At 44.0% G+C, this 18,052-nt stretch overlaps 62 non-coding genes across 62 annotated transcripts; all 62 read left to right on the top strand.

Annotated features, from left to right (window-relative positions):
• Nucleotides 1-43: 43 nt before the first annotated feature.
• trnap-agg (transfer RNA proline (anticodon AGG)) lies at nt 44-115 on the top strand. Its single transcript has one exon. It is a non-coding gene; the product is annotated as a tRNA-Pro (tRNA).
• Nucleotides 116-293: 178 nt separating this feature from the next.
• trnap-agg (transfer RNA proline (anticodon AGG)) lies at nt 294-365 on the top strand. Its single transcript has one exon. It is a non-coding gene; the product is annotated as a tRNA-Pro (tRNA).
• A 178-nt stretch (nt 366-543) lies between these two features.
• Nucleotides 544-615, top strand: trnap-cgg (transfer RNA proline (anticodon CGG)). Its single transcript has one exon. It is a non-coding gene; the product is annotated as a tRNA-Pro (tRNA).
• Nucleotides 616-850: 235 nt separating this feature from the next.
• On the top strand, nt 851-922 carry trnap-ugg (transfer RNA proline (anticodon UGG)). Its single transcript has one exon. It is a non-coding gene; the product is annotated as a tRNA-Pro (tRNA).
• Nucleotides 923-1,097: 175 nt separating this feature from the next.
• Nucleotides 1,098-1,169, top strand: trnap-ugg (transfer RNA proline (anticodon UGG)). The gene has a single exon. It is a non-coding gene; the product is annotated as a tRNA-Pro (tRNA).
• Nucleotides 1,170-1,347: 178 nt separating this feature from the next.
• Nucleotides 1,348-1,419, top strand: trnap-ugg (transfer RNA proline (anticodon UGG)). Its single transcript has one exon. It is a non-coding gene; the product is annotated as a tRNA-Pro (tRNA).
• Nucleotides 1,420-1,595: 176 nt separating this feature from the next.
• On the top strand, nt 1,596-1,667 carry trnap-agg (transfer RNA proline (anticodon AGG)). Its single transcript has one exon. It is a non-coding gene; the product is annotated as a tRNA-Pro (tRNA).
• Nucleotides 1,668-1,845: 178 nt separating this feature from the next.
• trnap-agg (transfer RNA proline (anticodon AGG)) lies at nt 1,846-1,917 on the top strand. Its single transcript has one exon. It is a non-coding gene; the product is annotated as a tRNA-Pro (tRNA).
• Nucleotides 1,918-2,095: 178 nt separating this feature from the next.
• trnap-agg (transfer RNA proline (anticodon AGG)) lies at nt 2,096-2,167 on the top strand. Its single transcript has one exon. It is a non-coding gene; the product is annotated as a tRNA-Pro (tRNA).
• A 178-nt stretch (nt 2,168-2,345) lies between these two features.
• trnap-ugg (transfer RNA proline (anticodon UGG)) lies at nt 2,346-2,417 on the top strand. Its single transcript has one exon. It is a non-coding gene; the product is annotated as a tRNA-Pro (tRNA).
• Nucleotides 2,418-2,652: 235 nt separating this feature from the next.
• trnap-ugg (transfer RNA proline (anticodon UGG)) lies at nt 2,653-2,724 on the top strand. The gene has a single exon. It is a non-coding gene; the product is annotated as a tRNA-Pro (tRNA).
• A 425-nt stretch (nt 2,725-3,149) lies between these two features.
• On the top strand, nt 3,150-3,221 carry trnap-ugg (transfer RNA proline (anticodon UGG)). Its single transcript has one exon. It is a non-coding gene; the product is annotated as a tRNA-Pro (tRNA).
• Nucleotides 3,222-3,399: 178 nt separating this feature from the next.
• On the top strand, nt 3,400-3,471 carry trnap-agg (transfer RNA proline (anticodon AGG)). Its single transcript has one exon. It is a non-coding gene; the product is annotated as a tRNA-Pro (tRNA).
• Nucleotides 3,472-3,649: 178 nt separating this feature from the next.
• Nucleotides 3,650-3,721, top strand: trnap-agg (transfer RNA proline (anticodon AGG)). Its single transcript has one exon. It is a non-coding gene; the product is annotated as a tRNA-Pro (tRNA).
• A 178-nt stretch (nt 3,722-3,899) lies between these two features.
• Nucleotides 3,900-3,971, top strand: trnap-agg (transfer RNA proline (anticodon AGG)). The gene has a single exon. It is a non-coding gene; the product is annotated as a tRNA-Pro (tRNA).
• A 178-nt stretch (nt 3,972-4,149) lies between these two features.
• Nucleotides 4,150-4,221, top strand: trnap-ugg (transfer RNA proline (anticodon UGG)). The gene has a single exon. It is a non-coding gene; the product is annotated as a tRNA-Pro (tRNA).
• Nucleotides 4,222-4,649: 428 nt separating this feature from the next.
• On the top strand, nt 4,650-4,721 carry trnap-agg (transfer RNA proline (anticodon AGG)). The gene has a single exon. It is a non-coding gene; the product is annotated as a tRNA-Pro (tRNA).
• Nucleotides 4,722-4,899: 178 nt separating this feature from the next.
• Nucleotides 4,900-4,971, top strand: trnap-agg (transfer RNA proline (anticodon AGG)). Its single transcript has one exon. It is a non-coding gene; the product is annotated as a tRNA-Pro (tRNA).
• A 178-nt stretch (nt 4,972-5,149) lies between these two features.
• Nucleotides 5,150-5,221, top strand: trnap-cgg (transfer RNA proline (anticodon CGG)). Its single transcript has one exon. It is a non-coding gene; the product is annotated as a tRNA-Pro (tRNA).
• Nucleotides 5,222-5,456: 235 nt separating this feature from the next.
• trnap-ugg (transfer RNA proline (anticodon UGG)) lies at nt 5,457-5,528 on the top strand. Its single transcript has one exon. It is a non-coding gene; the product is annotated as a tRNA-Pro (tRNA).
• A 176-nt stretch (nt 5,529-5,704) lies between these two features.
• Nucleotides 5,705-5,776, top strand: trnap-ugg (transfer RNA proline (anticodon UGG)). Its single transcript has one exon. It is a non-coding gene; the product is annotated as a tRNA-Pro (tRNA).
• A 178-nt stretch (nt 5,777-5,954) lies between these two features.
• trnap-ugg (transfer RNA proline (anticodon UGG)) lies at nt 5,955-6,026 on the top strand. Its single transcript has one exon. It is a non-coding gene; the product is annotated as a tRNA-Pro (tRNA).
• Nucleotides 6,027-6,204: 178 nt separating this feature from the next.
• Nucleotides 6,205-6,276, top strand: trnap-ugg (transfer RNA proline (anticodon UGG)). The gene has a single exon. It is a non-coding gene; the product is annotated as a tRNA-Pro (tRNA).
• A 176-nt stretch (nt 6,277-6,452) lies between these two features.
• On the top strand, nt 6,453-6,524 carry trnap-ugg (transfer RNA proline (anticodon UGG)). Its single transcript has one exon. It is a non-coding gene; the product is annotated as a tRNA-Pro (tRNA).
• Nucleotides 6,525-6,702: 178 nt separating this feature from the next.
• Nucleotides 6,703-6,774, top strand: trnap-ugg (transfer RNA proline (anticodon UGG)). The gene has a single exon. It is a non-coding gene; the product is annotated as a tRNA-Pro (tRNA).
• Nucleotides 6,775-6,952: 178 nt separating this feature from the next.
• Nucleotides 6,953-7,024, top strand: trnap-agg (transfer RNA proline (anticodon AGG)). The gene has a single exon. It is a non-coding gene; the product is annotated as a tRNA-Pro (tRNA).
• Nucleotides 7,025-7,202: 178 nt separating this feature from the next.
• On the top strand, nt 7,203-7,274 carry trnap-agg (transfer RNA proline (anticodon AGG)). Its single transcript has one exon. It is a non-coding gene; the product is annotated as a tRNA-Pro (tRNA).
• A 178-nt stretch (nt 7,275-7,452) lies between these two features.
• trnap-cgg (transfer RNA proline (anticodon CGG)) lies at nt 7,453-7,524 on the top strand. Its single transcript has one exon. It is a non-coding gene; the product is annotated as a tRNA-Pro (tRNA).
• A 235-nt stretch (nt 7,525-7,759) lies between these two features.
• On the top strand, nt 7,760-7,831 carry trnap-ugg (transfer RNA proline (anticodon UGG)). The gene has a single exon. It is a non-coding gene; the product is annotated as a tRNA-Pro (tRNA).
• Nucleotides 7,832-8,007: 176 nt separating this feature from the next.
• trnap-agg (transfer RNA proline (anticodon AGG)) lies at nt 8,008-8,079 on the top strand. Its single transcript has one exon. It is a non-coding gene; the product is annotated as a tRNA-Pro (tRNA).
• A 178-nt stretch (nt 8,080-8,257) lies between these two features.
• trnap-agg (transfer RNA proline (anticodon AGG)) lies at nt 8,258-8,329 on the top strand. Its single transcript has one exon. It is a non-coding gene; the product is annotated as a tRNA-Pro (tRNA).
• Nucleotides 8,330-8,507: 178 nt separating this feature from the next.
• trnap-ugg (transfer RNA proline (anticodon UGG)) lies at nt 8,508-8,579 on the top strand. Its single transcript has one exon. It is a non-coding gene; the product is annotated as a tRNA-Pro (tRNA).
• Nucleotides 8,580-8,757: 178 nt separating this feature from the next.
• On the top strand, nt 8,758-8,829 carry trnap-agg (transfer RNA proline (anticodon AGG)). Its single transcript has one exon. It is a non-coding gene; the product is annotated as a tRNA-Pro (tRNA).
• A 178-nt stretch (nt 8,830-9,007) lies between these two features.
• trnap-agg (transfer RNA proline (anticodon AGG)) lies at nt 9,008-9,079 on the top strand. Its single transcript has one exon. It is a non-coding gene; the product is annotated as a tRNA-Pro (tRNA).
• Nucleotides 9,080-9,257: 178 nt separating this feature from the next.
• trnap-cgg (transfer RNA proline (anticodon CGG)) lies at nt 9,258-9,329 on the top strand. Its single transcript has one exon. It is a non-coding gene; the product is annotated as a tRNA-Pro (tRNA).
• Nucleotides 9,330-9,812: 483 nt separating this feature from the next.
• trnap-ugg (transfer RNA proline (anticodon UGG)) lies at nt 9,813-9,884 on the top strand. The gene has a single exon. It is a non-coding gene; the product is annotated as a tRNA-Pro (tRNA).
• Nucleotides 9,885-10,062: 178 nt separating this feature from the next.
• trnap-ugg (transfer RNA proline (anticodon UGG)) lies at nt 10,063-10,134 on the top strand. Its single transcript has one exon. It is a non-coding gene; the product is annotated as a tRNA-Pro (tRNA).
• Nucleotides 10,135-10,310: 176 nt separating this feature from the next.
• Nucleotides 10,311-10,382, top strand: trnap-ugg (transfer RNA proline (anticodon UGG)). Its single transcript has one exon. It is a non-coding gene; the product is annotated as a tRNA-Pro (tRNA).
• A 178-nt stretch (nt 10,383-10,560) lies between these two features.
• trnap-agg (transfer RNA proline (anticodon AGG)) lies at nt 10,561-10,632 on the top strand. The gene has a single exon. It is a non-coding gene; the product is annotated as a tRNA-Pro (tRNA).
• A 428-nt stretch (nt 10,633-11,060) lies between these two features.
• trnap-agg (transfer RNA proline (anticodon AGG)) lies at nt 11,061-11,132 on the top strand. The gene has a single exon. It is a non-coding gene; the product is annotated as a tRNA-Pro (tRNA).
• A 178-nt stretch (nt 11,133-11,310) lies between these two features.
• On the top strand, nt 11,311-11,382 carry trnap-cgg (transfer RNA proline (anticodon CGG)). The gene has a single exon. It is a non-coding gene; the product is annotated as a tRNA-Pro (tRNA).
• A 235-nt stretch (nt 11,383-11,617) lies between these two features.
• trnap-ugg (transfer RNA proline (anticodon UGG)) lies at nt 11,618-11,689 on the top strand. The gene has a single exon. It is a non-coding gene; the product is annotated as a tRNA-Pro (tRNA).
• A 176-nt stretch (nt 11,690-11,865) lies between these two features.
• Nucleotides 11,866-11,937, top strand: trnap-ugg (transfer RNA proline (anticodon UGG)). The gene has a single exon. It is a non-coding gene; the product is annotated as a tRNA-Pro (tRNA).
• Nucleotides 11,938-12,365: 428 nt separating this feature from the next.
• On the top strand, nt 12,366-12,437 carry trnap-agg (transfer RNA proline (anticodon AGG)). The gene has a single exon. It is a non-coding gene; the product is annotated as a tRNA-Pro (tRNA).
• A 178-nt stretch (nt 12,438-12,615) lies between these two features.
• trnap-agg (transfer RNA proline (anticodon AGG)) lies at nt 12,616-12,687 on the top strand. The gene has a single exon. It is a non-coding gene; the product is annotated as a tRNA-Pro (tRNA).
• Nucleotides 12,688-12,865: 178 nt separating this feature from the next.
• Nucleotides 12,866-12,937, top strand: trnap-cgg (transfer RNA proline (anticodon CGG)). The gene has a single exon. It is a non-coding gene; the product is annotated as a tRNA-Pro (tRNA).
• Nucleotides 12,938-13,171: 234 nt separating this feature from the next.
• Nucleotides 13,172-13,243, top strand: trnap-ugg (transfer RNA proline (anticodon UGG)). Its single transcript has one exon. It is a non-coding gene; the product is annotated as a tRNA-Pro (tRNA).
• Nucleotides 13,244-13,419: 176 nt separating this feature from the next.
• On the top strand, nt 13,420-13,491 carry trnap-ugg (transfer RNA proline (anticodon UGG)). Its single transcript has one exon. It is a non-coding gene; the product is annotated as a tRNA-Pro (tRNA).
• A 428-nt stretch (nt 13,492-13,919) lies between these two features.
• trnap-agg (transfer RNA proline (anticodon AGG)) lies at nt 13,920-13,991 on the top strand. Its single transcript has one exon. It is a non-coding gene; the product is annotated as a tRNA-Pro (tRNA).
• A 178-nt stretch (nt 13,992-14,169) lies between these two features.
• Nucleotides 14,170-14,241, top strand: trnap-agg (transfer RNA proline (anticodon AGG)). Its single transcript has one exon. It is a non-coding gene; the product is annotated as a tRNA-Pro (tRNA).
• A 178-nt stretch (nt 14,242-14,419) lies between these two features.
• trnap-cgg (transfer RNA proline (anticodon CGG)) lies at nt 14,420-14,491 on the top strand. Its single transcript has one exon. It is a non-coding gene; the product is annotated as a tRNA-Pro (tRNA).
• Nucleotides 14,492-14,725: 234 nt separating this feature from the next.
• trnap-ugg (transfer RNA proline (anticodon UGG)) lies at nt 14,726-14,797 on the top strand. Its single transcript has one exon. It is a non-coding gene; the product is annotated as a tRNA-Pro (tRNA).
• A 176-nt stretch (nt 14,798-14,973) lies between these two features.
• Nucleotides 14,974-15,045, top strand: trnap-ugg (transfer RNA proline (anticodon UGG)). Its single transcript has one exon. It is a non-coding gene; the product is annotated as a tRNA-Pro (tRNA).
• An 815-nt stretch (nt 15,046-15,860) lies between these two features.
• On the top strand, nt 15,861-15,932 carry trnap-agg (transfer RNA proline (anticodon AGG)). The gene has a single exon. It is a non-coding gene; the product is annotated as a tRNA-Pro (tRNA).
• A 178-nt stretch (nt 15,933-16,110) lies between these two features.
• Nucleotides 16,111-16,182, top strand: trnap-agg (transfer RNA proline (anticodon AGG)). The gene has a single exon. It is a non-coding gene; the product is annotated as a tRNA-Pro (tRNA).
• A 178-nt stretch (nt 16,183-16,360) lies between these two features.
• On the top strand, nt 16,361-16,432 carry trnap-cgg (transfer RNA proline (anticodon CGG)). The gene has a single exon. It is a non-coding gene; the product is annotated as a tRNA-Pro (tRNA).
• Nucleotides 16,433-16,667: 235 nt separating this feature from the next.
• Nucleotides 16,668-16,739, top strand: trnap-ugg (transfer RNA proline (anticodon UGG)). The gene has a single exon. It is a non-coding gene; the product is annotated as a tRNA-Pro (tRNA).
• A 176-nt stretch (nt 16,740-16,915) lies between these two features.
• Nucleotides 16,916-16,987, top strand: trnap-ugg (transfer RNA proline (anticodon UGG)). The gene has a single exon. It is a non-coding gene; the product is annotated as a tRNA-Pro (tRNA).
• Nucleotides 16,988-17,165: 178 nt separating this feature from the next.
• On the top strand, nt 17,166-17,237 carry trnap-ugg (transfer RNA proline (anticodon UGG)). The gene has a single exon. It is a non-coding gene; the product is annotated as a tRNA-Pro (tRNA).
• Nucleotides 17,238-17,415: 178 nt separating this feature from the next.
• On the top strand, nt 17,416-17,487 carry trnap-ugg (transfer RNA proline (anticodon UGG)). Its single transcript has one exon. It is a non-coding gene; the product is annotated as a tRNA-Pro (tRNA).
• A 176-nt stretch (nt 17,488-17,663) lies between these two features.
• trnap-ugg (transfer RNA proline (anticodon UGG)) lies at nt 17,664-17,735 on the top strand. Its single transcript has one exon. It is a non-coding gene; the product is annotated as a tRNA-Pro (tRNA).
• A 178-nt stretch (nt 17,736-17,913) lies between these two features.
• On the top strand, nt 17,914-17,985 carry trnap-ugg (transfer RNA proline (anticodon UGG)). The gene has a single exon. It is a non-coding gene; the product is annotated as a tRNA-Pro (tRNA).
• Nucleotides 17,986-18,052: the final 67 nt, after the last annotated feature.

Below are 18,052 nucleotides of genomic sequence, written 5' to 3'. Positions count from 1 at the left end.
TTGCAAATATGTCCCGTTGACATGTAACTTTCACCCTTTTGTCGGCTCGTTGGTCTAGGGGTATGATTCTCGCTTAGGGTGCGAGAGGTCCCGGGTCCAAATCCCGGACGAGCCCGGAATTGGTCTTTTGAAACAGTCAATGGCTGTGATTAGTCAAACGAAAAATTTCTATACGAAAACGTTACTTCCAAATTTATTCAACTAACGTAGAGTCTAGAGATGCGCTTGTCGAATTCTCTCGCCCAGCTATTTGCAATTATTTCCCGTTGACATGTAACTTTCACCCTTTTGTCGGCTCGTTGGTCTAGGGGTATGATTCTCGCTTAGGGTGCGAGAGGTCCCGGGTCCAAATCCCGGACGAGCCCGGAAGTGCTCTTTTGAAACAGTCAATGGCTGTGATTAGTCAAACGAAATATGTCGGAATGAAAATGTTACATCCAAATTTATACAATTCAGGTAGAGTCTAGATATGCGCTTTTCAAATTCTCTCGCCTAGCTATTTGCGATTATGTCCTGTTTTCATGTAACTTTGACCCTTTTGTCGGCTCGTTGGTCTAGGGGTATGATTCTCGCTTCGGGTGCGAGAGGTCCCGGGTTCAAATCCCGGACGAGCCCGATGGAACTTATTTGATGCTATTAGCGGTTGTAATTTGTAAATGATGACAAAAAAGTTACTCCCCAATTTGGTCAGTGAACGACCATATTGCTAGTATGTTTCCAAAAAATAGGCAAACACAACAAACTAGTTAAAAAAAACAAGCAATTTGTTGACCACGGATACGCTGATCCAATTCTCTTGCCTGGCCAAATAGGATTTTGTCCCATGGACATAGCATTAATAGTTTTTGTCGGCTCGTTGGTCTAGGGGTATGATTCTCGCTTTGGGTGCGAGAGGTCCCGGGTCCAAATCCCGGACGAGCCCGGGATAGGTCTTTTGAAAGTCAATAGATGTGATAAGTAAAATGAAATATGTCTATACGAAAATGTAACTTCCAAATTTTTTCAACAACGTAGAGTCTAGAAATGCTCTTGTCGATATCTCTCGCCCAGCTATTTGCAATTATTTCCCGTTGACATGTAACTTTCACCCTTTTGTCGGCTCGTTGGTCTAGGGGTATGATTCTCGCTTTGGGTGCGAGAGGTCCCGGGTCCAAATCCCGGACGAGCCCGGAAGTGCTCTTTTGAAACAGTCAATGGCTGTGATTAGTCAAAGAAAATATGTCGGAATGAAAATGTTACATCCAAATTTATTCAATTAACGTAGAGTCTAGAGATGCTCTTGTCGATATCTCTCGCCCAGCTATTTGCAATTATTTCCCGTTGACATGTAACTTTCACCCTTTGGTCGGCTCGTTGGTCTAGGGGTATGATTCTCGCTTTGGGTGCGAGAGGTCCCGGGTCCAAATCCCGGACGAGCCCGGGATAGGTCTTTTGAAAGTCAATAGATGTGATAAGTAAAATGAAATATGTCTATACGAAAATGTAACTTCCAAATTTTTTCAACTAACGTAGAGTCTAGAGATGCGCGTGTCGAATTCTCTCGCCCAGCTATTTGCAAATATGTCCCGTTGACATGTAACTTTCACCCTTTTGTCGGCTCGTTGGTCTAGGGGTATGATTCTCGCTTAGGGTGCGAGAGGTCCCGGGTCCAAATCCCGGACGAGCCCGGAATTGGTCTTTTGAAACAGTCAATGGCTGTGATTAGTCAAACGAAAAATTTCTATACGAAAACGTTACTTCCAAATTTATTCAACTAACGTAGAGTCTAGAGATGCGCTTGTCGAATTCTCTCGCCCAGCTATTTGCAATTATTTCCCGTTGACATGTAACTTTCACCCTTTTGTCGGCTCGTTGGTCTAGGGGTATGATTCTCGCTTAGGGTGCGAGAGGTCCCGGGTCCAAATCCCGGACGAGCCCGGAATTGGTCTTTTGAAACAGTCAATGGCTGTGATTAGTCAAACGAAAAATTTCTATACGAAAACGTTACTTCCAAATTTATTCAACTAACGTAGAGTCTAGAGATGCGCTTGTCGAATTCTCTCGCCCAGCTATTTGCAATTATTTCCCGTTGACATGTAACTTTCACCCTTTTGTCGGCTCGTTGGTCTAGGGGTATGATTCTCGCTTAGGGTGCGAGAGGTCCCGGGTCCAAATCCCGGACGAGCCCGGAAGTGCTCTTTTGAAACAGTCAATGGCTGTGATTAGTCAAACGAAATATGTCGGAATGAAAATGTTACATCCAAATTTATACAATTCAGGTAGAGTCTAGATATGCGCTTTTCAAATTCTCTCGCCTAGCTATTTGCGATTATGTCCTGTTTTCATGTAACTTTGACCCTTTTGTCGGCTCGTTGGTCTAGGGGTATGATTCTCGCTTTGGGTGCGAGAGGTCCCGGGTCCAAATCCCGGACGAGCCCGATGGAACTTATTTGATGCTGTTAGCGGTTGTAATTTGTAAATGATGACAAAAAAGTTACTCCCCAATTTGGTCAGTGAACGACCATATTGCTAGTATGTTTCCAAAAAATAGGCAAACACAACAAACTAGTTAAAAAAAACAAGCAATTTGTTGACCACGGATACGCTGATTCAATTCTCTTGCCTGGCCAAATAGGATTTTGTCCCATGGACATAGCATTAATAGTTTTTGTCGGCTCGTTGGTCTAGGGGTATGATTCTCGCTTTGGGTGCGAGAGGTCCCGGGTCCAAATCCCGGACGAGCCCGGGATAGGTCTTTTGAAAGTCAATAGATGTGATAAGTAAAATGAAATATGTCTATACGAAAATGAAACTTCCAAATTTTTTCAACAACGTAGAGTCTAGAGATGCTCTTGTCGATATCTCTCGCCCAGCTATTTGCAATTATTTCCCGTTGACATGTAACTTTCACCCTTTTGTCGGCTCGTTGGTCTAGGGGTATGATTCTCGCTTTGGGTGCGAGAGGTCCCGGGTCCTAATCCCGGACGAGCCCGGAAGTGCTCTTTTGAAACAGTCAATGGCTGTGATTAGTCAAAGAAAATATGTCGGAATGAAAATGTTACATCCAAATTTATTCAATTAACGTAGAGTCTAGAGATGCTCTTGTCGATATCTCTCGCCCAGCTATTTGCAATTATTTCCCGTTGACATGTAACTTTCACCCTTTGGTCGGCTCGTTGGTCTAGGGGTATGATTCTCGCTTTGGGTGCGAGAGGTCCCGGGTCCAAATCCCGGACGAGCCCGGAATTGGTCTTTTAAAAAAGGCAATAGATGTGTTTAGTAAAATGAAATATGTCTATACAAAAATGTTACTTCCAAATTTTTTCAACTAACGTAGAGTCTAGAGATGCGCGTGTCGAATTCTCTCGCCCGGCTATTTGCAAATATGTCCCGTTGACATGTAACTTTCACCCTTTTGTCGGCTCGTTGGTCTAGGGGTATGATTCTCGCTTAGGGTGCGAGAGGTCCCGGGTCCAAATCCCGGACGAGCCCGGAATTGGTCTTTTGAAACAGTCAATGGCTGTGATTAGTCAAATGAAAAATTTCTATACGAAAACGTTACTTCCAAATTTATTCAACTAACGTAGAGTCTAGAGATGCGCTTGTCGAATTCTCTCGCCCAGCTATTTGCAATTATTTCCCGTTGACATGTAACTTTCACCCTTTTGTCGGCTCGTTGGTCTAGGGGTATGATTCTCGCTTAGGGTGCGAGAGGTCCCGGGTCCAAATCCCGGACGAGCCCGGAATTGGTCTTTTGAAACAGTCAATGGCTGTGATTAGTCAAACGAAAAATTTCTATACGAAAACGTTACTTCCAAATTTATTCAACTAACGTAGAGTCTAGAGATGCGCTTGTCGAATTCTCTCGCCCAGCTATTTGCAATTATTTCCCGTTGACATGTAACTTTCACCCTTTTGTCGGCTCGTTGGTCTAGGGGTATGATTCTCGCTTAGGGTGCGAGAGGTCCCGGGTCCAAATCCCGGACGAGCCCGGAAGTGCTCTTTTGAAACAGTCAATGGCTGTGATTAGTCAAAGAAAATATGTCGGAATGAAAATGTTACATCCAAATTTATTCAATTAACGTAGAGTCTAGAGATGCTCTTGTCGATATCTCTCGCCCAGCTATTTGCAATTATTTTCCGTTGACATATAACTTTCACCCTTTGGTCGGCTCGTTGGTCTAGGGGTATGATTCTCGCTTTGGGTGCGAGAGGTCCCGGGTCCAAATCCCGGACGAGCCCGGAAGTGCTCTTTTGAAACAGTCAATGGCTGTGATTAGTCAAAGAAAATATGTCGGAATGAAAATGTTACATCCAAATTTATTCAATTAACGTAGAGTCTAGAGATGCTCTTCTCGATATCTCTCGCCCAGCTATTTGCAATTATTTCCCGTTGACATGTAACTTTCACCCTTTGGTCGGCTCGTTGGTCTAGGGGTATGATTCTCGCTTTGGGTGCGAGAGGTCCCGGGTCCAAATCCCCGACGAGCCCGGAATTGGTCTTTTAAAAAAGGCAATAGATGTGATTAGTAAAATGAAATATGTCTATACAAAAATGTTACTTCCAAATTTTTTCAACTAACGTAGAGTCTAGAGATGCGCGTGTCGAATTCTCTCGCCCAGCTATTTGCAAATATGTCCCGTTGACATGTAACTTTCACCCTTTTGTCGGCTCGTTGGTCTAGGGGTATGATTCTCGCTTAGGGTGCGAGAGGTCCCGGGTCCAAATCCCGGACGAGCCCGGAATTGGTCTTTTGAAACAGTCAATGGCTGTGATTAGTCAAAGGAAAAATTTCTATACGAAAACGTTACTTCCAAATTTATTCAACTAACGTAGAGTCTAGAGATGCGCTTGTCGAATTCTCTCGCCCAGCTATTTGCAATTATTTCCCGTTGACATGTAACTTTCACCCTTTTGTCGGCTCGTTGGTCTAGGGGTATGATTCTCGCTTAGGGTGCGAGAGGTCCCGGGTCCAAATCCCGGACGAGCCCGGAAGTGCTCTTTTGAAACAGTCAATGGCTGTGATTAGTCAAACGAAATATGTCGGAATGAAAATGTTACATCCAAATTTATACAATTCAGGTAGAGTCTAGATATGCGCTTTTCAAATTCTCTCGCCTAGCTATTTGCGATTATGTCCTGTTTTCATGTAACTTTGACCCTTTTGTCGGCTCGTTGGTCTAGGGGTATGATTCTTGCTTCGGGTGCGAGAGGTCCCGGGTTCAAATCCCGGACGAGCCCGATGGAACTTATTTGATGCTGTTAGCGGTTGTAATTTGTAAATGATGACAAAAAAGTTACTCCCCAATTTGGTCAGTGAACGACCATATTGCTAGTATGTTTCCAAAAAATAGGCAAACACAACAAACTAGTTAAAAAAAACAAGCAATTTGTTGACCACGGATACGCTGATTCAATTCTCTTGCCTGGCCAAATAGGATTTTGTCCCATGGACATAGCATTAATAGTTTTTGTCGGCTCGTTGGTCTAGGGGTATGATTCTCGCTTTGGGTGCGAGAGGTCCCGGGTCCAAATCCCGGACGAGCCCGGGATAGGTCTTTTGAAAGTCAATAGATGTGATAAGTAAAATGAAATATGTCTATACGAAAATGTAACTTCCAAATTTTTTCAACTAACGTAGAGTCTAGAGATGCTCTTGTCGATATCTCTCGCCCAGCTATTTGCAATTATTTCCCGTTGACATGTAACTTTCACCCTTTTGTCGGCTCGTTGGTCTAGGGGTATGATTCTCGCTTTGGGTGCGAGAGGTCCCGGGTCCAAATCCCGGACGAGCCCGGAAGTGCTCTTTTGAAACAGTCAATGGCTGTGATTAGTCAAAGAAAATATGTCGGAATGAAAATGTTACATCCAAATTTATTCAATTAACGTAGAGTCTAGATATGCTCTTGTCGATATCTCTCGCCCAGCTATTTGCAATTATTTCCCGTTGACATGTAACTTTCACCCTTTTGTCGGCTCGTTGGTCTAGGGGTATGATTCTCGCTTTGGGTGCGAGAGGTCCCGGGTCCAAATCCCGGACGAGCCCGGAAGTGCTCTTTTGAAACAGTCAATGGCTGTGATTAGTCAAAGAAAATATGTCGGAATGAAAATGTTACATCCAAATTTATTCAATTAACGTAGAGTCTAGAGATGCTCTTGTCGATATCTCTCGCCCAGCTATTTGCAATTATTTCCCGTTGACATGTAACTTTCACCCTTTGGTCGGCTCGTTGGTCTAGGGGTATGATTCTCGCTTTGGGTGCGAGAGGTCCCGGGTCCAAATCCCGGACGAGCCCGGGATAGGTCTTTTGAAAGTCAATAGATGTGATAAGTAAAATGAAATATGTCTATACGAAAATGTAACTTCCAAATTTTTTCAACTAACGTAGAGTCTAGAGATGCTCTTGTCGATATCTCTCGCCCAGCTATTTGCAATTATTTCCCGTTGACATGTAACTTTCACCCTTTTGTCGGCTCGTTGGTCTAGGGGTATGATTCTCGCTTTGGGTGCGAGAGGTCCCGGGTCCAAATCCCGGACGAGCCCGGAAGTGCTCTTTTGAAACAGTCAATGGCTGTGATTAGTCAAAGAAAATATGTCGGAATGAAAATGTTACATCCAAATTTATTCAATTAACGTAGAGTCTAGAGATGCTCTTGTCGATATCTCTCGCCTAGCTATTTGCAATTATTTCCCGTTGACATGTAACTTTAACCCTTTGGTCGGCTCGTTGGTCTAGGGGTATGATTCTCGCTTTGGGTGCGAGAGGTCCCGGGTCCAAATCCCGGACGAGCCCGGAATTGGTCATTTAAAAAAGGCAATAGATGTGTTTAGTAAAATGAAATATGTCTATACAAAAATGTTACTTCCAAATTTTTTCAACTAACGTAGAGTCTAGAGATGCGCGTGTCGAATTCTCTCGCCCGGCTATTTGCAAATATGTCCCGTTGACATGTAACTTTCACCCTTTTGTCGGCTCGTTGGTCTAGGGGTATGATTCTCGCTTAGGGTGCGAGAGGTCCCGGGTCCAAATCCCGGACGAGCCCGGAATTGGTCTTTTGAAACAGTCAATGGCTGTGATTAGTCAAACGAAAAATTTCTATACGAAAACGTTACTTCCAAATTTATTCAACTAACGTAGAGTCTAGAGATGCGCTTGTCGAATTCTCTCGCCCAGCTATTTGCAATTATTTCCCGTTGACATGTAACTTTCACCCTTTTGTCGGCTCGTTGGTCTAGGGGTATGATTCTCGCTTAGGGTGCGAGAGGTCCCGGGTCCAAATCCCGGACGAGCCCGGAAGTGCTCTTTTGAAACAGTCAATGGCTGTGATTAGTCAAACGAAATATGTCGGAATGAAAATGTTACATCCAAATTTATACAATTCAGGTAGAGTCTAGATATGCGCTTTTCAAATTCTCTCGCCTAGCTATTTGCGATTATGTCCTGTTTTCATGTAACTTTGACCCTTTTGTCGGCTCGTTGGTCTAGGGGTATGATTCTCGCTTCGGGTGCGAGAGGTCCCGGGTTCAAATCCCGGACGAGCCCGATGGAACTTATTTGATGATGTTAGCGGTTGTAATTTGTAAATGATGACAAAAAAGTTACTCCCCAATTTGGTCAGTGAACGACCATATTGCTAGTATGTTTCCAAAAAATAGGCAAACACAACAAACTAGTTAAAAAAAACAAGCAATTTGTTGACCACGGATACGCTGATTCAATTCTCTTGCCTGGCCAAATAGGATTTTGTCCCATGGACATAGCATTAATAGTTTTTGTCGGCTCGTTGGTCTAGGGGTATGATTCTCGCTTTGGGTGCGAGAGGTCCCGGGTCCAAATCCCGGACGAGCCCGGGATAGGTCTTTTGAAAGTCAATAGATGTGATAAGTAAAATGAAATATGTCTATACGAAAATGTAACTTCCAAATTTTTTCAACTAACGTAGAGTCTAGAGATGCTCTTGTCGATATCTCTCGCCCAGCTATTTGCAATTATTTCCCGTTGACATGTAACTTTCACCCTTTTGTCGGCTCGTTGGTCTAGGGGTATGATTCTCGCTTAGGGTGCGAGAGGTCCCGGGTCCAAATCCCGGACGAGCCCGGAATTGGTCTTTTGAAACAGTCAATGGCTGTGATTAGTCAAACGAAAAATTTCTATACGAAAACGTTACTTCCAAATTTATTCAACTAACGTAGAGTCTAGAGATGCGCTTGTCGAATTCTCTCGCCCAGCTATTTGCAATTATTTCCCGTTGACATGTAACTTTCACCCTTTTGTCGGCTCGTTGGTCTAGGGGTATGATTCTCGCTTAGGGTGCGAGAGGTCCCGGGTCCAAATCCCGGACGAGCCCGGAAGTGCTCTTTTGAAACAGTCAATGGCTGTGATTAGTCAAAGAAAATATGTCGGAATGAAAATGTTACATCCAAATTTATTCAATTAACGTAGAGTCTAGAGATGCTCTTGTCGATATCTCTCGCCCAGCTATTTGCAATTATTTCCCGTTGACATGTAACTTTCACCCTTTGGTCGGCTCGTTGGTCTAGGGGTATGATTCTCGCTTTGGGTGCGAGAGGTCCCGGGTCCAAATCCCGGACGAGCCCGGAATTGGTCTTTTGAAACAGTCAATGGCTGTGATTAGTCAAACGAAAAATTTCTATACGAAAACGTTACTTCCAAATTTATTCAACTAACGTAGAGTCTAGAGATGCGCTTGTCGAATTCTCTCGCCCAGCTATTTGCAATTATTTCCCGTTGACATGTAACTTTCACCCTTTTGTCGGCTCGTTGGTCTAGGGGTATGATTCTCGCTTAGGGTGCGAGAGGTCCCGGGTCCAAATCCCGGACGAGCCCGGAATTGGTCTTTTGAAACAGTCAATGGCTGTGATTAGTCAAACGAAAAATTTCTATACGAAAACGTTACTTCCAAATTTATTCAACTAACGTAGAGTCTAGAGATGCGCTTGTCGAATTCTCTCGCCCAGCTATTTGCAATTATTTCCCGTTGACATGTAACTTTCACCCTTTTGTCGGCTCGTTGGTCTAGGGGTATGATTCTCGCTTAGGGTGCGAGAGGTCCCGGGTCCAAATCCCGGACGAGCCCGGAAGTGCTCTTTTGAAACAGTCAATGGCTGTGATTAGTCAAACGAAATATGTCGGAATGAAAATGTTACATCCAAATTTATACAATTCAGGTAGAGTCTAGATATGCGCTTTTCAAATTCTCTCGCCTAGCTATTTGCGATTATGTCCTGTTTTCATGTAACTTTGACCCTTTTGTCGGCTCGTTGGTCTAGGGGTATCATTCTCGCTTCGGGTGCGAGAGGTCCCGGGTTCAAATCCCGGACGAGCCCGATGGAACTTATTTGATGCTGTTAGCGGTTGTAATTTGTAAATGATGACAAAAAAGTTACTCCCCAATTTGGTCAGTGAACGACCATATTGCTAGTATGTTTCCAAAAAATAGGCAAACACAACAAACTAGTTAAAAAAAACAAGCAATTTGTTGACCACGGATACGCTGATTCAATTCTCTTGCCTGGCCAAATAGGATTTTGTCCCATGGACATAGCATTAATAGTTTTTGTCGGCTCGTTGGTCTAGGGGTATGATTCTCGCTTTGGGTGCGAGAGGTCCCGGGTCCAAATCCGGGACGAGCCCGGGATAGGTCTTTTGAAAGTCAATAGATGTGATAAGTAAAATGAAATATGTCTATACGAAAATGTAACTTCCAAATTTTTTCAACTAACGTAGAGTCTAGAGATGCTCTTGTCGATATCTCTCGCCCAGCTATTTGCAATTATTTCCCGTTGACATGTAACTTTCACCCTTTTGTCGGCTCGTTGGTCTAGGGGTATGATTCTCGCTTTGGGTGCGAGAGGTCCCGGGTCCAAATCCCGGACGAGCCCGGAAGTGCTCTTTTGAAACAGTCAATGGCTGTGATTAGTCAAAGAAAATATGTCGGAATGAAAATGTTACATCCAAATTTATTCAATTAACGTAGAGTCTAGAGATGCTCTTGTCGATATCTCTCGCCCAGCTATTTGCAATTATTTCCCGTTGACATGTAACTTTCACCCTTTGGTCGGCTCGTTGGTCTAGGGGTATGATTCTCGCTTTGGGTGCGAGAGGTCCCGGGTCCAAATCCCGGACGAGCCCGGGATAGGTCTTTTGAAAGTCAATAGATGTGATAAGTAAAATGAAATATGTCTATACGAAAATGTAACTTCCAAATTTTTTCAACTAACGTAGAGTCTAGAGATGCTCTTGTCGATATCTCTCGCCCAGCTATTTGCAATTATTTCCCGTTGACATGTAACTTTCACCCTTTTGTCGGCTCGTTGGTCTAGGGGTATGATTCTCGCTTTGGGTGCGAGAGGTCCCGGGTCCAAATCCCGGACGAGCCCGGAATTGGTCTTTTAAAAAAGGCAATAGATGTGATTAGTAAAATGAAATATGTCTATACAAAAATGTTACTTCCAAATTTTTTCAACTAACGTAGAGTCTAGAGATGCGCGTGTCGAATTCTCTCGCCCAGCTATTTGCAAATATGTCCCGTTGACATGTAACTTTCACCCTTTTGTCGGCTCGTTGGTCTAGGGGTATGATTCTCGCTTAGGGTGCGAGAGGTCCCGGGTCCAAATCCCGGACGAGCCCGGAAGTGCTCTTTTGAAACAGTCAATGGCTGTGATTAGTCAAACGAAATATGTCGGAATGAAAATGTTACATCCAAATTTATACAATTCAGGTAGAGTCTAGATATGCGCTTTTCAAATTCTCTCGCCTAGCTATTTGCGATTATGTCCTGTTTTCATGTAACTTTCACCCTTTTGTCGGCTCGTTGGTCTAGGGGCATGATTCTCGCTTAGGGTGCGAGAGGTCCCGGGTCCAAATCCCGGACGAGCCCGGAATTGGTCTTTTGAAACAGTCAATGGCTGTGATTAGTCAAACGAAAAATTTCTATACGAAAACGTTACTTCCAAATTTATTCAACTAACGTAGAGTCTAGAGATGCGCTTGTCGAATTCTCTCGCCCAGCTATTTGCAATTATTTCCCGTTGACATGTAACTTTCACCCTTTTGTCGGCTCGTTGGTCTAGGGGTATGATTCTCGCTTAGGGTGCGAGAGGTCCCGGGTCCAAATCCCGGACGAGCCCGGAAGTGCTCTTTTGAAACAGTCAATGGCTGTGATTAGTCAAACGAAATATGTCGGAATGAAAATGTTACATCCAAATTTATACAATTCAGGTAGAGTCTAGATATGCGCTTTTCAAATTCTCTCGCCTAGCTATTTGCGATTATGTCCTGTTTTCATGTAACTTTGACCCTTTTGTCGGCTCGTTGGTCTAGGGGTATGATTCTCGCTTCGGGTGCGAGAGGTCCCGGGTTCAAATCCCGGACGAGCCCGATGGAACTTATTTGATGCTGTTAGCGGTTGTAATTTGTAAATGATGACAAAAAAGTTACTCCCCAATTTGGTCAGTGAACGACCATATTGCTAGTATGTTTCCAAAAAATAGGCAAACACAACAAACTAGTTAAAAAAAACAAGCAATTTGTTGACCACGGATACGCTGATTCAATTCTCTTGCCTGGCCAAATAGGATTTTGTCCCATGGACATAGCATTAATAGTTTTTGTCGGCTCGTTGGTCTAGGGGTATGATTCTCGCTTTGGGTGCGAGAGGTCCCGGGTCCAAATCCCGGACGAGCCCGGGATAGGTCTTTTGAAAGTCAATAGATGTGATAAGTAAAATGAAATATGTCTATACGAAAATGTAACTTCCAAATTTTTTCAACTAACGTAGAGTCTAGAGATGCTCTTGTCGATATCTCTCGCCCAGCTATTTGCAATTATTTCCCGTTGACATGTAACTTTCACCCTTTTGTCGGCTCGTTGGTCTAGGGGTATGATTCTCGCTTTGGGTGCGAGAGGTCCCGGGTCCAAATCCCGGACGAGCCCGGAAGTGCTCTTTTGAAACAGTCAATGGCTGTGATTAGTCAAAGAAAATATGTCGGAATGAAAATGTTACATCCAAATTTATTCAATTAACGTAGAGTCTAGAGATGCTCTTGTCGATATCTCTCGCCCAGCTATTTGCAATTATTTCCCGTTGACATGTAACTTTCACCCTTTGGTCGGCTCGTTGGTCTAGGGGTATGATTCTCGCTTTGGGTGCGAGAGGTCCCGGGTCCAAATCCCCGACGAGCCCGGAATTGGTCTTTTAAAAAAGGCAATAGATGTGATTAGTAAAATGAAATATGTCTATACAAAAATGTTACTTCCAAATTTTTTCAACTAACGTAGAGTCTAGAGATGCGCGTGTCGAATTCTCTCGCCCAGCTATTTGCAAATATGTCCCGTTGACATGTAACTTTCACCCTTTTGTCGGCTCGTTGGTCTAGGGGTATGATTCTCGCTTAGGGTGCGAGAGGTCCCGGGTCCAAATCCCGGACGAGCCCGGAATTGGTCTTTTGAAACAGTCAATGGCTGTGATTAGTCAAACGAAAAATTTCTATACGAAAACGTTACTTCCAAATTTATTCAACTAACGTAGAGTCTAGAGATGCGCTTGTCGAATTCTCTCGCCCAGCTATTTGCAATTATTTCCCGTTGACATGTAACTTTCACCCTTTTGTCGGCTCGTTGGTCTAGGGGTATGATTCTCGCTTAGGGTGCGAGAGGTCCCGGGTCCAAATCCCGGACGAGCCCGGAAGTGCTCTTTTGAAACAGTCAATGGCTGTGATTAGTCAAACGAAATATGTCGGAATGAAAATGTTACATCCAAATTTATACAATTCAGGTAGAGTCTAGATATGCGCTTTTCAAATTCTCTCGCCTAGCTATTTGCGATTATGTCCTGTTTTCATGTAACTTTGACCCTTTTGTCGGCTCGTTGGTCTAGGGGTATGATTCTCGCTTCGGGTGCGAGAGGTCCCGGGTTCAAATCCCGGACGAGCCCGATGGAACTTATTTGATGCTGTTAGCGGTTGTAGTTTGTAAATGATGACAAAAAAGTTACTCCCCAATTTGGTCAGTGAACGACCATATTGCTAGTATGTTTCCAAAAAATAGGCAAACACAACAAACTAGTTAAAAAAACAAGCAATTTGTTGACCACGGATACGCTGATTCAATTCTCTTGCCTGGCCAAATAGGATTTTGTCCCATGGACATAGCATTAATAGTTTTTGTCGGCTCGTTGGTCTAGGGGTATGATTCTCGCTTTGGGTGCGAGAGGTCCCGGGTCCAAATCCCGGACGAGCCCGGGATAGGTCTTTTGAAAGTCAATAGATGTGATAAGTAAAATGAAATATGTCTATACGAAAATGTAACTTCCAAATTTTTTCAACTAACGTAGAGTCTAGAGATGCTCTTGTCGATATCTCTCGCCCAGCTATTTGCAATTATTTCCCGTTGACATGTAACTTTCACCCTTTTGTCGGCTCGTTGGTCTAGGGGTATGATTCTCGCTTTGGGTGCGAGAGGTCCCGGGTCCAAATCCCGGACGAGCCCGGAAGTGCTCTTTTGAAACAGTCAATGGCTGTGATTAGTCAAAGAAAATATGTCGGAATGAAAATGTTACATCCAAATTTATTCAATTAACGTAGAGTCTAGAGATGCTCTTGTCGATATCTCTCGCCCAGCTATTTGCAATTATTTCCCGTTGACATGTAACTTTCACCCTTTGGTCGGCTCGTTGGTCTAGGGCTATGATTCTCGCTTTGGGTGCGAGAGGTCCCGGGTCCAAATCCCCGACGAGCCCGGAATTGGTCTTTTAAAAAAGGCAATAGATGTGATTAGTAAAATGAAATATGTCTATACAAAAATGTTACTTCCAAATTTTTTCAACTAACGTAGAGTCTAGAGATGCGCGTGTCGAATTCTCTCGCCCAGCTATTTGCAAATATGTCCCGTTGACATGTAACTTTCACCCTTTTGTCGGCTCGTTGGTCTAGGGGTATGATTCTCGCTTAGGGTGCGAGAGGTCCCGGGTCCAAATCCCGGACGAGCCCGGAATTGGTCTTTTGAAACAGTCAATGGCTGTGATTAGTCAAACGAAAAATTTCTATACGAAAACGTTACTTCCAAATTTATTCAACTAACGTAGAGTCTAGAGATGCGCTTGTCGAATTCTCTCGCCCAGCTATTTGCAATTATTTCCCGTTGACATGTAACTTTCACCCTTTTGTCGGCTCGTTGGTCTAGGGGTATGATTCTCGCTTAGGGTGCGAGAGGTCCCGGGTCCAAATCCCGGACGAGCCCGGAAGTGCTCTTTTGAAACAGTCAATGGCTGTGATTAGTCAAACGAAATATGTCGGAATGAAAATGTTACATCCAAATTTATACAATTCAGGTAGAGTCTAGATATGCGCTTTTCAAATTCTCTCGCCTAGCTATTTGCGATTATGTCCTGTTTTCATGTAACTTTGACCCTTTTGTCGGCTCGTTGGTCTAGGGGTATGATTCTCGCTTCGGGTGCGAGAGGTCCCGGGTTCAAATCCCGGACGAGCCCGATGGAACTTATTTGATGCTGTTAGCGGTTGTAGTTTGTAAATGATGACAAAAAAGTTACTCCCCAATTTGGTCAGTGAACGACCATATTGCTAGTATGTTTCCAAAAAATAGGCAAACACAACAAACTAGTTAAAAAAACAAGCAATTTGTTGACCACGGATACGCTGATTCAATTCTCTTGCCTGGCCAAATAGGATTTTGTCCCATGGACATAGCATTAATAGTTTTTGTCGGCTCGTTGGTCTAGGGGTATGATTCTCGCTTTGGGTGCGAGAGGTCCCGGGTCCAAATCCCGGACGAGCCCGGGATAGGTCTTTTGAAAGTCAATAGATGTGATAAGTAAAATGAAATATGTCTATACGAAAATGTAACTTCCAAATTTTTTCAACTAACGTAGAGTCTAGAGATGCTCTTGTCGATATCTCTCGCCCAGCTATTTGCAATTATTTCCCGTTGACATGTAACTTTCACCCTTTTGTCGGCTCGTTGGTCTAGGGGTATGATTCTCGCTTTGGGTGCGAGAGGTCCCGGGTCCAAATCCCGGACGAGCCCGGAAGTGCTCTTTTGAAACAGTCAATGGCTGTGATTAGTCAAAGAAAATATGTCGGAATGAAAATCCATCCATCCATCCATTGTCTAACCGCTTATCCTGCACACAGGGTCGCGGGGGGGCTGGAGTCCATCCCAGCCAACTTCGGGCGATAGACAGGGTACACCCTGGATTGGTCGCCAGCCAATCGCAGGGCTACACAGAGACACACAACCATTCACACTCACATTCACACAACTACGGACAATTTAGAGTCACCAATAAACCTGATCCCCAGAGCATGTCTTTGGACTGTGGGAGGAAGCCGGAGAACCCGGAGAGAACCCACGCAGACACGGGGAGAACATGCAGACTCCACACAGAAAGGCCACTGGGTGGAATCGAACCCAGGACCTTCTTGCTGTGAGGCAACGGTGCTAACCACCACGCCACCGTGCCGCCCCGGAATGAAAATGTTACATCCAAATTTATTCAATTAACGTAGAGTCTAGAGATGCTCTTCTCGATATCTCTCGCCCAGCTATTTGCAATTATTTCCCGTTGACATGTAACTTTCACCCTTTGGTCGGCTCGTTGGTCTAGGGGTATGATTCTCGCTTTGGGTGCGAGAGGTCCCGGGTCCAAATCCCCGACGAGCCCGGAATTGGTCTTTTAAAAAAGGCAATAGATGTGATTAGTAAAATGAAATATGTCTATACAAAAATGTTACTTCCAAATTTTTTCAACTAACGTAGAGTCTAGAGATGCGCGTGTCGAATTCTCTCGCCCAGCTATTTGCAAATATGTCCCGTTGACATGTAACTTTCACCCTTTTGTCGGCTCGTTGGTCTAGGGGTATGATTCTCGCTTAGGGTGCGAGAGGTCCCGGGTCCAAATCCCGGACGAGCCCGGAATTGGTCTTTTGAAACAGTCAATGGCTGTGATTAGTCAAAGGAAAAATTTCTATACGAAAACGTTACTTCCAAATTTATTCAACTAACGTAGAGTCTAGAGATGCGCTTGTCGAATTCTCTCGCCCAGCTATTTGCAATTATTTCCCGTTGACATGTAACTTTCACCCTTTTGTCGGCTCGTTGGTCTAGGGGTATGATTCTCGCTTAGGGTGCGAGAGGTCCCGGGTCCAAATCCCGGACGAGCCCGGAAGTGCTCTTTTGAAACAGTCAATGGCTGTGATTAGTCAAACGAAATATGTCGGAATGAAAATGTTACATCCAAATTTATACAATTCAGGTAGAGTCTAGATATGCGCTTTTCAAATTCTCTCGCCTAGCTATTTGCGATTATGTCCTGTTTTCATGTAACTTTGACCCTTTTGTCGGCTCGTTGGTCTAGGGGTATGATTCTTGCTTCGGGTGCGAGAGGTCCCGGGTTCAAATCCCGGACGAGCCCGATGGAACTTATTTGATGCTGTTAGCGGTTGTAATTTGTAAATGATGACAAAAAAGTTACTCCCCAATTTGGTCAGTGAACGACCATATTGCTAGTATGTTTCCAAAAAATAGGCAAACACAACAAACTAGTTAAAAAAAACAAGCAATTTGTTGACCACGGATACGCTGATTCAATTCTCTTGCCTGGCCAAATAGGATTTTGTCCCATGGACATAGCATTAATAGTTTTTGTCGGCTCGTTGGTCTAGGGGTATGATTCTCGCTTTGGGTGCGAGAGGTCCCGGGTCCAAATCCCGGACGAGCCCGGGATAGGTCTTTTGAAAGTCAATAGATGTGATAAGTAAAATGAAATATGTCTATACGAAAATGTAACTTCCAAATTTTTTCAACTAACGTAGAGTCTAGAGATGCTCTTGTCGATATCTCTCGCCCAGCTATTTGCAATTATTTCCCGTTGACATGTAACTTTCACCCTTTTGTCGGCTCGTTGGTCTAGGGGTATGATTCTCGCTTTGGGTGCGAGAGGTCCCGGGTCCAAATCCCGGACGAGCCCGGAAGTGCTCTTTTGAAACAGTCAATGGCTGTGATTAGTCAAAGAAAATATGTCGGAATGAAAATGTTACATCCAAATTTATTCAATTAACGTAGAGTCTAGATATGCTCTTGTCGATATCTCTCGCCCAGCTATTTGCAATTATTTCCCGTTGACATGTAACTTTCACCCTTTTGTCGGCTCGTTGGTCTAGGGGTATGATTCTCGCTTTGGGTGCGAGAGGTCCCGGGTCCAAATCCCGGACGAGCCCGGAAGTGCTCTTTTGAAACAGTCAATGGCTGTGATTAGTCAAAGAAAATATGTCGGAATGAAAATGTTACATCCAAATTTATTCAATTAACGTAGAGTCTAGAGATGCTCTTGTCGATATCTCTCGCCCAGCTATTTGCAATTATTTCCCGTTGACATGTAACTTTCACCCTTTGGTCGGCTCGTTGGTCTAGGGGTATGATTCTCGCTTTGGGTGCGAGAGGTCCCGGGTCCAAATCCCGGACGAGCCCGGGATAGGTCTTTTGAAAGTCAATAGATGTGATAAGTAAAATGAAATATGTCTATACGAAAATGTAACTTCCAAATTTTTTCAACTAACGTAGAGTCTAGAGATGCTCTTGTCGATATCTCTCGCCCAGCTATTTGCAATTATTTCCCGTTGACATGTAACTTTCACCCTTTTGTCGGCTCGTTGGTCTAGGGGTATGATTCTCGCTTTGGGTGCGAGAGGTCCCGGGTCCAAATCCCGGACGAGCCCGGAAGTGCTCTTTTGAAACAGTCAATGGCTGTGATTAGTCAAAGAAAATATGTCGGAATGAAAATGTTACATCCAAATTTATTCAATTAACGTAGAGTCTAGAGATGCTCTTGTCGATATCTCTCGCCCAGCTATTTGCAATTATTTCCCGTTGACATGTAACTTTAACCCTTTGGTCGGCTCGTTGGTCTAGGGGTATGATTCTCGCTTTGGGTGCGAGAGGTCCCGGGTCCAAATCCCGGACGAGCCCGGAATTGGTCATTTAAAAAAGGCAATAGATGTGTTTAGTAAAATGAAATATGTCTATACAAAAATGT

The sequence above is a fragment of the Gasterosteus aculeatus genome, chromosome 4 (assembly GCF_964276395.1).
Source record: "Gasterosteus aculeatus chromosome 4, fGasAcu3.hap1.1, whole genome shotgun sequence".
NCBI classification, from domain to species: Eukaryota; Metazoa; Chordata; class Actinopteri; order Perciformes; family Gasterosteidae; genus Gasterosteus; species Gasterosteus aculeatus.
This window is presented reverse-complemented; position numbering and strand designations above follow the sequence as displayed.